The sequence below is a fragment of the Haliotis rubra genome, unplaced genomic scaffold (genome assembly GCF_003918875.1).
Source record: "Haliotis rubra isolate DU_JTF1 unplaced genomic scaffold, ASM391887v1 Scf1047, whole genome shotgun sequence".
Taxonomy (NCBI): domain Eukaryota; kingdom Metazoa; phylum Mollusca; class Gastropoda; order Lepetellida; family Haliotidae; genus Haliotis; species Haliotis rubra.
The window spans coordinates 67,992-82,943 of NW_025764945.1; the positions used below are offsets into that span (position 1 = coordinate 67,992).

Consider the following 14,952-nt stretch of genomic DNA (forward strand, 5'->3'; position numbering starts at 1 on the left):
AAGGTCCGGGTTAGAATTGGCCTTCAGTAACCCATACTTGTCGTAAGAGGCGACTAACGGGATCGGGTGGTCAGGCTCGCTGACTTGGTTGACACAATCGTGTCATCGGTTCCCAATTGCGCAGTTCGATGCTTATGCTGTTGATCTCTGGATTGTCTGGTCCAGACTCGATTATTTACACACAACCGCCATATAGCTGGAATATTACTGAGTGCGACGTAAAACTAAACTCACTCACACACTCACTCACTCATTCCTCATGTACAACTCAGGGATACAAAGCGCAGCGAGAACGCTGCAAGTGCTCAGTTACAAAACAAGGCTGTAAATCTGCCACCACAGCCAACTGTTGCAATATTCTGTGTCCTTACGCTAGCACAAATACGGAAGAATATACCGAACTACCGAAGAATATATACACATAGTATTCTCTGTATGGAGACTTTGTCAAGCGCTGCTTAAGATAGGACAAAGTGAGCGAGGATAGTTATATAGCGGTGGTGTGTAAACAATCGAGTCTGGACCAGACAATCCAATGATCAACAGCATGAGCATCGAAATTTACTTCCATTTGTTCTATGCTTGGTTGCAATGCATGGTTATAATGCATGTTTGCAATGCATAGCTGTAATGCATGTTGTAAAATACATTGTTGTAATGCATGGTTGTAATGCAAATTTGTAATGCGTGCTTGTAATGCATGGTTATAATGCACAGTTTTGATGCATGGTTCTGTGGCATGTTTGTAAGGCATGGTTGTAATGCACGTTAAGAACGGAACACAATTTCACAGAACTAAAGCATTTGGGGGGATTACATAAAACCACTGGTCAAACATTCAGTCCATAACAATGTTACTGCAAAAAGTATATTCGCTGTGGCGAAACAAAGTGACCTTGATTAGATGTGATTCAGAGATACAGAGATGTACATTCTGAGGTATGTTGAATGGACGCTCTTTAAGGTCTGTTTCTAAAATGTGTTTTGAATTTTGGGGGAGCGGGGTGTTTATTTTTTGTTTGTATATTCTCAGCTATTTTTATTATATTTCATGCCTTTTCTGAAGGCATACTAAATATACGAATAGATATTACGACTGTTCCTGTCAAATTCGCTCCATGTATAAGTGGTTCTGCTGTATGACAAAACGTGAGAACAACGCCGCATGACAACTAAGCCTGATCCGGAAAAAGTCTTCGTTTCGTGCGGGAAATCCCATTTTAGAGTAATCCAATAACTATGGTTAACACAAATGATGCGTGAGGGAGCGGTAGACAGGTTCACCGCGCGGCGACCTGTTGCGGACGTTGCATGACGTCGTTCCATTCGGAACCGACAGCGGAACCACAACATCCGAGTTCATCTTCCATGATGGAGTCTAATTCCGATATGTCAGGCACGTCCTCAGCTGTCACGCCAGCATCTCCATGGACAAGATGACAACGTCGTAATGTATTTTCTTCATATGAAGCGTACATTTGGCTTGAAGGTCTCTGATACTCGAGTGAGTGAGTGAGTGAGTGAGTGAGTGAGTGAGTTTAGTCTTAGGCCGCTTTTAACAATTCCAGAAATATCAGACCCGTAGATCCGGGTTAGAATTGGCCTTCCTCAAGTTATGCTTGTCGTAAGAAGCGACTAACGGGATCAGGTGGTCATGCTCTCATGCTTTCTGACTTTTTTTTTTTTTTTTTTTTTTTTTTTTCAAGTCAAATTCTTTTTATTGTCTATAGGCCACAGGCCGTATACAACATATATACAATTTTCACTTACATTTACACATGTATACAATAACAAAGGTTGAGTTTACAACAAATATATATGATGTCATAGTACATGGGGAAATCCTACAAAAATATATCTTACTGAATTGGGGGGTATTTTGATGCATGGTATAAATATGTGCATAATTTTCTAGAAGTGTTTCGTTATTAGTAGTTTTTTTGTTTTGGGGTTTTTGGGGTGTTTTTTTCCATCATAAGTTGTATATATAATGTCATATCTGATATATCATAAGTATATAGTATTACATCCCATATGTCAAATTGTAAATAGCATCATATATGAACATATCATATTGTTTATAGCACCACATCTGACATATCAAGCTGTATATTGTGTCACATTCAACATATTTTGTTGTATACGGCGCCATATCTGACATACCATCTGACATATCATACTGTATATAGTGCAACACCCGACATAGCATATTGTAGTGTCACGGCCACTCTATCGTGTTGTACATCTATCGTGTTGTACATAATGTATTATCTGATATACATTGTAAATATGTCTTATCTAACATGTGTTGTATATAGTGCCACAATTATTCTGACATGTCATGCTGTGTCTTGTGTCACATCCAATGTGTTGTGTTATATATTGCGCAACATCCGGCTTATTGTGTTGTATATTGTGTCTTATATCCAACCTATATGTTCCCCAAAGTTACACCAGTGCCATTAACTAACTAGTCAATACATAACTAAAACAATGATAATTTTTCAAAAGGGGAAACAGATCAAGATTTTACAAAAGAAGCGATTGCTGCATACACAGGTCAGGTTTGAAATACTGGGAATAATGGATGCCATTTATTAGCAAATTTCTTCATTTTATTCTTTCTGACTTGGTTGACACATGTCCTCGTATCCCAATTGCGCAGATCGATGCTCATGTTGTTGATCACTGGATTGTCTGTTCCAGACTCGATTATTTACAGACCGCCTCCATAAAGCTGGAATATTGCTGAATGCGGCGTAAAAGTAAACACACTCACTCCAGCAATATATCACTCCAGGGGACACCAAAAATGGGCTCTGATACTCGAATTGGGATAGCATAGTGCTTAAAGCGTCTACACCTCACATGTCTCGATTCCCACGCGGGTACCATGTGTGAAGCCCATTTCTGGTGTCCTCCGCCGTGATATTGCTGAAATATTGCTAAACGCGGCGTAAAACCATAGTCACTCACTGTGATACTCGGCTCGATGTCTTCATAGAGTCGTCGAACGCAGGATCAATGTGTTATGGAAATGTAAAATTCGGTAAAATATGTTTATACCGAACGGATATAAAGCGATATTTTATGTTCGGCCCTGTGACACGCATTATGTTTTAGCAGAAATGTGCATAACTAAGTACAGTAAAGACACTTACATTGATTAACGCTCTAACTGCAGCTAACATTAAATGAGTAACGATCTGCCTTTAGTGACAAAGTGTTGTCCAGCGATGGTGAAACAGCATCCTGCAAATGTTTTTGGGAGTTTTTTGTGTGTTTTGTTTTGTTATTTTATTGTTTTATGTCGTTGTGTTTATGGGTTGTTGGTTTTTGGTGTGTTTTCTTTGTTTTGTTTTGTTTTTGTGTTGTTGTTTTGTTTTTGTTTGTTTTTGTTTTGTTTGTTTTGTTGAGGGTTTATTTTGGGGGGAGGGGTTGTCTGTCTTTTGTTCTTTGTTTTTTTTCTTTTTCTTTGTGTTTTTTTGCTGAGGGAGGGTTGTCGTTGTTTTATGGGTTTTTTGGTTGTTTTTTTGTTATTTTGTTTTTGCTTTTGGGTTTGGGGGGGTTTGTTTGGTGTGTTTTGTTTGTTTGTTGGGTTGTGGGTTGTTTTGTTGTTTTTAATGTTGTTTTTTTATATATAATATTCTATATTTTGTGTTTTCTGAATTTTTAATTTGTCACAGTCACCCTACGCGATTGTAACGTACAGTACAGATATCAACATTGATTAACGCTCTAATCACATGCACTACTAAGTTAAATGTGTAAAATCTGCATTAAATCACTTATGGAAAATAGGTTATAAAAATCTCAATATATGACAATACCCACATAAGATTGGCTGAGCCGTTGGAGGTTCAAGCCATCACCTAGTTACTGAGCCTGAAATTGAGGAGAAAGATATAGTTACATTGGCGACACACGTGCTCTTAAATTCATGATATTCAATATGGTGCAATTCCTGGATTACTTGCAGTTCCGAGCGCCATGGCGACTTCACAAAGCTGCAGCACAGAAAGCATACATAGCCAGCCGAACGTGTGATGTTTATCATCCATTTTCCTTATAAAGATGGCTCCGGTATACCTCTATCAGCAGTCACGTAATAAATTAGGATATATGTCATATAATCGTTATCGGATGCAAATATTTGTAGTCTGCGGGTTGTAGTAAGATTCTTTATCTTGCCAACGCACTGTTTGTCCCTTGCCCTGATAAATCTACAATCGACTATATTAATGTACAAATTCTATTAACATCACAAACCAAAGATCCATCATTTCGATCTTACATATTCATCAAGCTATCCTCCAATAATGAACGCGTGAGTGGACTGTCGATTCTATCATCTTAAGCGATTTCCTCTGTTAAGTAACAACGAAATGCCGATACGGCACCTTTTCCTTTTAAGTTCTCGTTTGTTGGTGTAAGCGGCACCTTGAAAGCATTCGTCCAAAGCCGTTAACTCGAGGGCAGCGCTTTCGCTCACACTGTAAAGCAAACCAGGCAATATTCTACAGAAACTACGCTGCGAAGGGATTTTAACTCCATCTGGTCTATGCAGATGTGGAATCGTCGGAGAATCAATGTATTCCTGCGCGAACAGTTGGACGGCACGCCAACCCGTATTGACACAAAATAGATCCAACGCTCGGCTGTGTGTACCAATGAGAGTTCCCCGCGCCGGCATCTGTAGATCAGCTACGGTACCTAATTCGGCTGGATTTGCAATTCATTTACGAGGTGATAAAATATTGTTACGATAAGTGGCACTGTTGGTTCTAGTGTATGATTACAGTAGGTTTAAAACGGAGATTGAACAGTGTTGGGTTGTTTTGTTGCATTAAACCAGGTACCGGCAGCAAAACAATCAGTTTCAATGTTGTGGAGGCTATTACGCTGATGGATGTATATAAACATACTATGACTGACGCTATACGGGATAATGCTTGTCAGTTTCGCTCGGATGATGTCAATTTCAAGCTGACAGTTTCGTCGGAGCATTTTCTTGCAAAACAAACACGCTGGTAACGTCCTCTCCATAAGCAAGGTAAGTTTTTCTTAAAGTTATCACATTTAACTGATACAACATCAGCCTACATCTCTCTTTTTTTCACAGAATTTCCAGTATGTGCCGATAAAGCTTCACTCACAGTGCAAGACACAATTTGCTTATTAATTAAGTAATTTATTGAATCTTCGATAAATTCGAACAAAGCATATTGCAGGTGCGAAAATGTGATCATTTCAACGTTCAATATTAGGATCTGGAGACCTCTGTCTTCAGCTGTTCCAGTTATCAGCCGACTATATATGCATATATGGAAATGACGAAGTGTTCATTTCAAGTTGTCTGAAATTTGTTTTCCATCATAATTATTTGTATTGTGCAGTCAATAATATGCTCATTATTCGTGCAAACATATCATTGATCCGTGAGGGGTAATCATTAGGTTACCAGTACACAACACAGACCACTTTTAGAGTCATGTAAATCACACATCAATTTCTGAACAATGACAGCCACCTTCGCCACACAAAAATACGATCTTCGGGGAAAATCCTGTCTATGAAATGAAAATGACTCCTTTGAGATATGTATTGATCATTCTCGTATTTCCTACTTCGTTGCCCTTCTCATATTGAATAACACAAACGTGGACGAATTGAGAAGATTTTTGTGAAAGCGAAAGCGGTTTCTGTGACTGACAAGCAGCTCTGCAGGATCTTGTCAATTTCTTGTCAATTTCAAACGCGTCAAATGTGTCCTCTCCGCGACCTCTTGTCTTTGACGATTAAACTCTTGTTTAACAGATGTGACAATGTGGGATGTTGGTTTCACAGCCTTTACGTCATAAAGTTTAAATATTCGATACAAAACATCAATCGTTTTATGCCTTGATATCTGTTCATTATCTCGGGGTGGTGGAGTAACCTAATGGTTAAAATGTTCGCTTTTCTTACCGAAGATACAGGTTCGATTCCACACTAGAAGCCCATGTGTGATGTCCCCTGCCGTGATATAAATGGATTTTTCTAAAACATTTCACACACTCTGAATGAAGGATTAAAAGGCGCAAACATCGTTGGCAAGGGGGGGGGGACCATGCACGTGGTTAACTGCCGAGAGTAGAGGATGCGTACTGTTAAAAGGTGCCTGTATCCTGCACAGGATCACGTTCCTTGTACCAGAACCCGTGAAGATCAGGGGTTAGAATTGATCTTCAGAAACCCATGCTTGTCGTTAGAGGCGACTAACGAGATCGGGTGGTCAGGCTCGCTGTCTTGGTTGACACATGGCATCGTATCCAAATTGCGTAGATCGATGCTCAAGTTGTTAATCACTGGTTTATTTGGTCCAGGCTCGATTATTTACAGACCGCCGCCACACAGCTGGAGTACAAACGACAACCAAACACACAAGCAAAATACTTGCGCCATAATATTATTGCGTTATGTTCTAAACCTTAACATGCTTTTGATCTGTTTAAATATTTTAATTAGTTAGAATCTAAACATATTCATATGAGAAGCTTAGAACCAAACATATTATACATAATAAGTAAATATCATAAGTTGAATGATCGATGAGAGACTTGAAACTGCTCTTACGCAATGAAACTAAACATGTTCAGATTTAAACAAAATCAAATTCTAAACCTCTTAGCCTGTTCAGACCTCGAAATACCAGGATGTTGAGTTTTGTTCATGAATAGTTGAAACAAAACTGTTCTTCCGGTTCTTAAACACGCTAAAAGGAAAAAACCCATCCCATGTTAAATACCAAAATATTAAACGTTAACGCAAGAGAATAAGACGTTTCGATTATCTGTCGAAACAGAATATAATACCAGTATGAATAGTTCAATCAACAAACCAAAGCATTAGTCATCAATCAATTCATTGACAACCGTATTTTAGATGAACAATGCGAAATCAATTGGTTAAATCCAATACGGTTAAATTTTAAAATTTTCATCGTGTTACACATTGATGTAAGTGATTGTACAAAGACACGGTTCTTACTCAAACACAGTTTGACACAGTGTCTCTCAAGGTATTTGAGTAGAAGTATCAGAGTATCGCAAATATTGATTACGTTTTTTCATAAATGCAAAGAAAGTGAACGTAATAGAAGATGATTTGCTCTTAGATTGTACTTAGGTGCAATAAATGTCATCATTTCGAGAGTTCCTAACATTAGGACAATATATTCTTTTGTGACCGGTGAAAACTCTCAACTGAACATCGCTCAACAAAACGATTTCAATGTTACGATTATCGATAGTCTTTGTTTTTCTCGACGCAACTGCACAGAAATTGTAAATGGACGCAAATATCATTTATACCTTGAGTCCCATTGGACACAGGAAGTAGGACACAGGAAGGTGTATAATGTATACTAATGTATATTTAAAATAAAACCTTAGTGAGCATGGTTTTACGCCGCCTTCAGCAATATTCCAGCAATATCACGACGGGGACACAAGAAATGGGCTTCACACATTGTGCCCATGTGGGGAATCGAATCCGGATCTTCGGCGTGACCGGCGAACTCTTTAAACACTAGGTTTCCTCATGTACGTGCATGTGTGCTTGCTCGTGTCTGTGAATGTGTGAAAGTGTATGCGTGTGTTAGTCTAGCCTAATGTCGCCAAGTTCAACAGTTAAAATGTGTTTGTGAAATCTTTTAATCAAGATGTTGTTCTGTTGACGTATGAAGAAATGGTAATCGATAGTGACGTATTTCTGCCACGTGTTACCTTTGTTCTCCAGTCTTTCATAATGATTCGATGATTACCTTTCATAATATGACAAAAAGTAGTCAAATGTGTATCTTTATTTGCACTGTGTATATCATACATGACATACGAAGTTTGTTTAAAGGGACACAAAGCCATTGATACCGCTAGAGGCCTACGTTTTGACAAGCACAATCCACGTATAATAAACACAACTGGGTATGCGCGGTCGATGCTAGGTTGAAATATACAAGCAAATGTCAATTTCTAACGGATATCAACCTCCATTCAAGATGCGGCTCTGGTCACACGTGTTGATTCTGTCAGAAAAGTAAATATTAAATGTAACTACCTTTACACAAGCTAATCGACTAACAGTCCTATCTAATTGGGGAGGGGAAGCGTAACGATTTACGATTGTTAATTCTAAGTATAGAATCAGTTTGGACATGTGAAGACGTGTTTCCTCTCTCTTTGTCAAAGCAACTCGTCAAAATTATTTCAATGTTTATAAAATTCACCGCGGTTAACAGAATGTTTTAAAAGTCAATACCGCCCCTGCTTTGAATTACTCACAAAACATTGTAAGACAACGGTTCTATGTATCAAATCGATAGCACTAACAGGTATCTGTCGAAGATCTGTTTCATTTGATATGAAAGCTGGAAAGTGTGAATTCCACTGACAACATACAATATCCGTGGGCGTTAGGCGAATTTCATACCATGTGATACAGAGGTTGAATATTTGTAGAAGCAATCTTTGAATGGTTTCATTTGCGCTGATAGCTCTCTGCATCCTCTGGGAATCACTTCGACATTTAAATTGTGTTTTACCGACTTTGGTATTGCGAGCTATCAATGGGTTCATATGCTAAACGAGAGAGGTTTTTCACCATCAGAGAAACTGTTGTTAGTCTGGACTTCAGTTACTGGAATAGCCAAGCGATAATGCCTCTAATGAATCAATGTTAGCATTATTCTGTAGCTAGTTCCAATTACGATCTATTCAAAAGTAAGTCTTTGTGCTCGACGGCAGTGCTGCTACAATCTTTGATTTGGACGTTGCAGTGCCTCATTTCTACCCAGAGAACAAACAATTACCTGAAGCTCTTTGGTTTGTGGGTTTCTCTAACTGTGAACGTTAAGAGGGTATTTGTCAGTGATCAAAACCTTCGGTATATATTTATTTTATGAACTGAGTAACCTTGTGCACAGAAAACAGATCAACTCACTGACACAATTATTCCAAGCACATTGAGCGCATTTGTGTTGTGTATGTTTTTAAAAGAAACCATTTTTATAGACACGTTACCATGTCTGTCTCAATGATGTAAACCTTCTGTATATATTCATTATTTAAGAACTGAGTAACCTTATGCAAGGAAACATACAATGCACTAACATAATTATTAGGACATCATCTGTGCTGTGTATGTTTTTAAAAGAAATCATTTTCATAGACATTTTATTGTCTGTTTCAATGATCAAACCCTTCTGTATATATTCATTTTTAAGACCCGTGTAACCTTATGCACATAAAACAGTCAACTCATTAACATAATTATTCGGACATCATCTGTGCTGTGTATGTTTTCAAAATAAACCATTTTGATAGACATATTATTGTCTGTCTCATTGATCAAAAAATTCTGTATATGTTCATTTTTAGGAACCGAGTAGCCTTCTGCACAGACAAGTCAACTCATTGACGTAATTATACCGAGTGCATTGAGAGCATCTGTGTTATGTATGTTTTAAAACGAAACCATTTTGATAGACATAATTATTATTGTCGGTTTCGATGATCAAAACCTTCTGTATATACTCATTTTTAAGAACTGAGTAACCTCATGCACAAAAAACATTCTACTCATTGACATAATTATTCCGACAGCATCTGCGCTCGGTATGGTTTTTAAAAAAGACATTTTGATAGTAGTTTCTTCATGTCTGTTTCAATGATCAAAACCGTTTGAATGTATTCATTTTTAAGAACTGAGTAACTTTGTCCCCAGAAAACATACACAACGCTGATATAATAATTCCGAGTACATTGACAACATCTGTGCGGTGTATCTGTTTAAACCCCATTTTAATAGTCATATTTGTGTTATGTCTGTAAAAAAATAAACCAAATACTTTTTATAACCCAGCTGTTTAGGGTTGCATGAATATCCATTCACCGTGACTATTTGGAATCTTAAAAATGCTTTAATGATTGTTTGCAAGCACGGTTGGCTGCACGAATGTATATGTTTAATGCATTTTCAAATTTGAACAATGATCATTCCTGTGCGACCAACAATAACTATGCAAACCCACCGCTGTGTACTCTTAACCATTGTCCATGGCGAGCAGCAATGGAACACAGAAAATAGTATAACCAGTAATTGTAAAAAAAACAGCAAGTAGAACAACTAAATTCAAGCATTGATTGTTTGAAGTAACACAGACTGTAGGCATTCGCACGCAATGCATTAAGCTCACGATCAAAAGAACAATCAGAAATCCAGAGCATTTTCTGTTACCTTACAATCAACTCTCCGGTGCATTTACATTAAAACAGATTGCACTTGTTTACCATCTTGGCGCTAAAACCATTTTCGCTTTGGTCTTTCTTTTCGCCTTTGACGTCAGAGCATTTTAAAGCATACATTTCAGTTGCGAAACATTGGTTCCATACCTAGTGATAATAACATTATATGAAAATGGTGGAATGAAATTTCAGTAAGATTAAGTGTTGTTTCAGATGACATATGTAGGCGATGACGCTCTATGACGGAATGTGATTGAATCTTATATTAGTCAACTTTATCATCCAAAACTGTGTTCTACTGGAGATAGGGCTTGTTTGTTGCGTTATTGGAACGACGTACAAAAATGAGTCAGCTTCAGTGTGTTAAGTTCAATTAATATTTTTATTCTGAAATAACCATCGGCGTTGGTATAGGGCCTTGTACGTAGTATCAACAGTTATTAGAGTATGATAATTATGATTTATTTTCAAATCATCGAAAATTTGACAGTAGATTTTGTACAATGCTCTGACGTCATCAATTACATGAGATCACAATGCTTTGACATCATCAGTTAGATTACTTACAATGCTATGACGTAGAAAAACAGATGATATCACATGCTATGATGTCATAAACTTCATGACGTCACAGTGCTATGACGTCGCAGCACTGCAAGTCAGAGATGTTCAGAGATGTACATATTTCATTGAAACTTAATGATGAGTGATTGTTTTATCATAAACATAATCTCACCCTCGTGTCTTCTGACATCAAATATATCAACAGTCGTTGATAAAAGTAAAATATCCTCGGCAAGCCTTTGATATTTGTAACTTTATCAACTCGTGTTGATATAATTGATATCAGTAGAGGCTTGGATGAGATTCTTTATGTGTCGCTTGTGTACAAATGATTTGTTTTTTAAATCAGTGTTTTCTGGTTATTATCATAATGCTGAGCATATCAAAACATTGCCTCCTTACGGTAGACATTATATCGCTTGTTTGCAGCGTTATTGGTACGGCGTAGAAAATGATTCAACTACAGTGTGTTTAATTAAAAAAATATTTAAAATTTTATTCTGAAATAACCATCGACGTTGGCACAGGGCAACAAGATAACAAGGTAATTAACACAACAGGGTGGGCTTAGAGGTGACAACGGTTCAAGAATCTGTATCGAAACGTCGCACTCTCGTAATAAAGAAGTTGTTATCCATAAAGTTTGTAAGTTTGAGCTTCATGATCTTGTGGAAGTTGGGGCATTACAAGAAGTAGCTCCAATATATATGGATGTGGAGCTGACAAAAGCATTTCATTTGAACAGATAGTAGGTCAGAGAGGGGCGAATCCTTTCGCCAGGTGGTATACCATTCCATGGTCCATTTACTATAGTCGATATTGATTAGATGTTCGAAATTCTAATAACGGATATGATAAGAAGCCTAATGTATTCCTCAGATTGTCAGATTGTCGCAGATTCCGACTATGAAGCTAGCACCTGTTGCTAGTAAATACCAACGCCATAATCACCAATCAATCAGAGGGCTGTAAATAAGGATAACGACCTGAGACGTCCAGCAGGGGATAATACCCAGTTATTGGAAAATACCATAATTGTGTCGCGGGGCCAGGCAGGGTAATTTCTAATACGGCAGGGAGCAATGAACAACGTGCAAACCTGACGTCATGCGCAGCAACGTGAGTCGGTAGTGTTATACAATCAGATAGCAACCCTGTCATGAGAATAAATAGCTGTTTTACAAAACCAACACAGAGGATAAAATTCGATCTGCATGTCTTCACATCGTGTATTAAAACGTCCAAAATTTGAAATTCCAAGGAAGTGGTCATGAGAAATTCCGTCTTCCTTGTCGGAAACAGATTTGCAAGTTTGACATCTTTATCAAACAACGTCGAACATTTTGATTACTTTTCATGCATATTTCATAACTTTAAGTTACAGATGCTTAATCATATGGTGGAGAGAGATGACAAAATTCTCTTGAGCCTCATCCTGTCGGAGCTACATCATTGTTGTTGTATCTGCATCCATGGTGTGTGGCCAGTGCAAACATAGCTGCTTGTCTGCAGCAGGTTAACCAGGATCCAATTACCATGACGTGATACCGTCAGGCAGGGGTTGTTTCAATGGACAATGAGTGGTCCTTTATAGCGTTCTGTAATGCTACATGTAAGGACCAACGTGAGGAAATTAGGATGGTTAGCATGTCTGGATCTGGTTACATGAGGATAGTTCCAGTTGCAGGTAACGCAATTAGTAAAGATAGACTGTGCTAGGCTATGACATGAGCTGATGAAGCTGTAACGTCTCAGATTATACATTTGGTACAGAACTCATTTCAGTTTGGACAACTGAATTAAAAATATGAATGTAGATCGTATTCATTCGTTGGCATATATTTGTTTCAGCCGCACTCACAGTTGCACTATAAGACTTCAATCTAGTGATTATAATCATAAGCATCTATCTGTTCAGTTGTGGAGCAATGATTTCAGCCAAGATAGCGAGTCTGACCACCCGATCCAGTGGTAGGTCTCTTACGGGTGAGGTGAGGTGAAATTGAGTTTAACGTCGTGCTTGAGAATATTTCGCTGATATGACGACGTGCATGCCTGTGTATGTGTATGTGCGGCTGCTTGTGCTAGCCCAGACTGAAGCTGGATTCATAGTGCTAGCCCACTGAGATGCCATGCCGCAGTGAAGCATGAATCCCTCACTCAGGCACATTATACTGACTCTGATCCGACCAGTCCTTATTGTACCCATTAATGCCGAGCGCCAGGCAGGGACCAACAAGTACCATATTTTAACGTCTTTTGGTATGACGCGGTCGGGAATCGAACCCGCGACCTTCCGCTCTCCGGGCGGACGCTCTAACCACTACACCACGGAGGCGGTCCGAGGTCTCTTACGACAAGAATGGATCGTTCTTTACCAGTTATATCATAGATCTTCAAGGAGACGGGGAGAGGGGAGGAAGGGGTTTAGTTATAAACGTTTTATTGATATAGTTGTTACTTGCTTTCCCTGTAGATTGTCTGGGGATGGATACTGTTTCGTGCTTATACCAAACGTACCTTTCTCACAAGGAATAGCTTACAACGGTGTAACAAATAGCTGGCCATGCGAGATGAATCTAGCACATGGCATTTAAACTGTTTAAATGTAGAGTTTCCTTTACTAGTGACTAGTGACAAGGATCCTTTGTGTAAACACGTGTGGTGGTAGCCTAATGTAGACGCATTCATCCGTCACACCTAGGACCAGTCAACTCCCCGCATGGGTACAGTGTAAGAGGTTCCATTACCGTTGTCCTCCGTCGTGATGAGGTTGGAAGCTGCTCATGCGACGTCATAATTGATTTACCCTTTCCTGTAAACACGTTTGATCAACATTGGCATACGCCAAGGTTGTACTCTACGACTATATCTAATTATTATGCTTTCAGCAAGATGGTCTCGGTGGCCGATTTCGGCTAGTGACCGATTTCGTGTTAACATAACGACATGTGGATCAAAATTAAAATACAGCAAACGCATCTGTGTAACTAAACTACGTTTATAACGAACAGAACGGATATAACGAACTGATTTTTGTTTCGACCACTTTCCGTATATTTTAATCGAAATAACTACGGCTATAACATCCTAAAATTAATGATGCCTTTGGATTCGTTATAACAGTTGTTAATTATATTCAATCCGCATGAAAGTTAACTAATCTTGATGACCATTGCATTTAAATGGGAAATATGGAACGAATATGACGCCGAAAATATCACACCGTCTGACATATTCATTTTAATTTGCAAAAACGACAAAGATGCTTCTGAAAAGAATTTAATCGAGCAGAGCTAGTGATCACGAAATAATGTTTTGCTACAAGCATAGTGTTAAGCTCTTGTTCTTGAACTAGATCCTGGTTTTGTCAATAATTAGAAATATAATACCGCCATAGACGGATCTCCGTCTACATATCCTTCTTAACTGACACTTAAACAGTTATCAAATATGCATTTGTCTTAAAGTTACATCATTAGAAAACACTGGTCGACGCTTTTTGGCTCCTAACATTGTGATAAACCATATAATTCAAAGATTTCAACTCATTTCTTTTTCAAAATTGGTATTCTGTTCACGTTTATTCTTCATTTAGTCAATAACAGCCTAACGTTGGGATTTTTAATCAGCTGATCATAACACTGACAGCTCTATGACAAGGACCTTGTAAATATCAATCTAATCCTCCAGATTCGTGACACGTGCCTATCAGCGTTTAAATTATTTGATGAAATTCAGGGATTAAACTGAGATTTTGCTTTTTTGCAAACCGGGCCGCCAGAGGTTCAAACTGCAATGAAGAAAATATGCTAAAATGTGTTTGTAATGAATAGTCAGCACGCCAATGATACGTTGATAGCATTGAATTTTCTTCTTGTCTCAAGCGAAAAAAGCAGAATTTCCACATTTCGTTATTTGTTTTACGTACAGCACATGCAATGTATAATTTTGAGAAGGGAAGTTTAGAATTTCGAAGTTTTAGATATTTCTGATTTACTTAGAATACAAGCTTATTGAGCCCTTGAGCAGGCCTAAGCGCCGTTGAGCAGGCTTAGCCTGGGAATTAGGCACTATACAAGAGCTGTGTGTGTGTGTGTGTGTG

General features: G+C 38.3%; 1 protein-coding gene across 3 annotated transcripts in view; it reads left to right on the plus strand.

The window, feature by feature from the left end:
* Positions 1 to 4,592: 4,592 nt before the first annotated feature.
* The window catches only part of LOC124275371 (cyclic nucleotide-gated channel rod photoreceptor subunit alpha-like), a 154,742-nt gene continuing 144,382 nt past the window's right edge, over positions 4,593 to 14,952 (plus strand). Inside the window, exon 1 of one of the 3 annotated variants that reach the window (XM_046710943.1) lies at positions 4,593 to 5,053. The gene's annotated coding sequence lies outside the window, so the exon portion shown is untranslated. The remainder of the gene's footprint in view (positions 5,054 to 14,952) is intronic. The other 2 variants (XM_046710898.1, XM_046710934.1) reach the window with 2 other exon arrangements.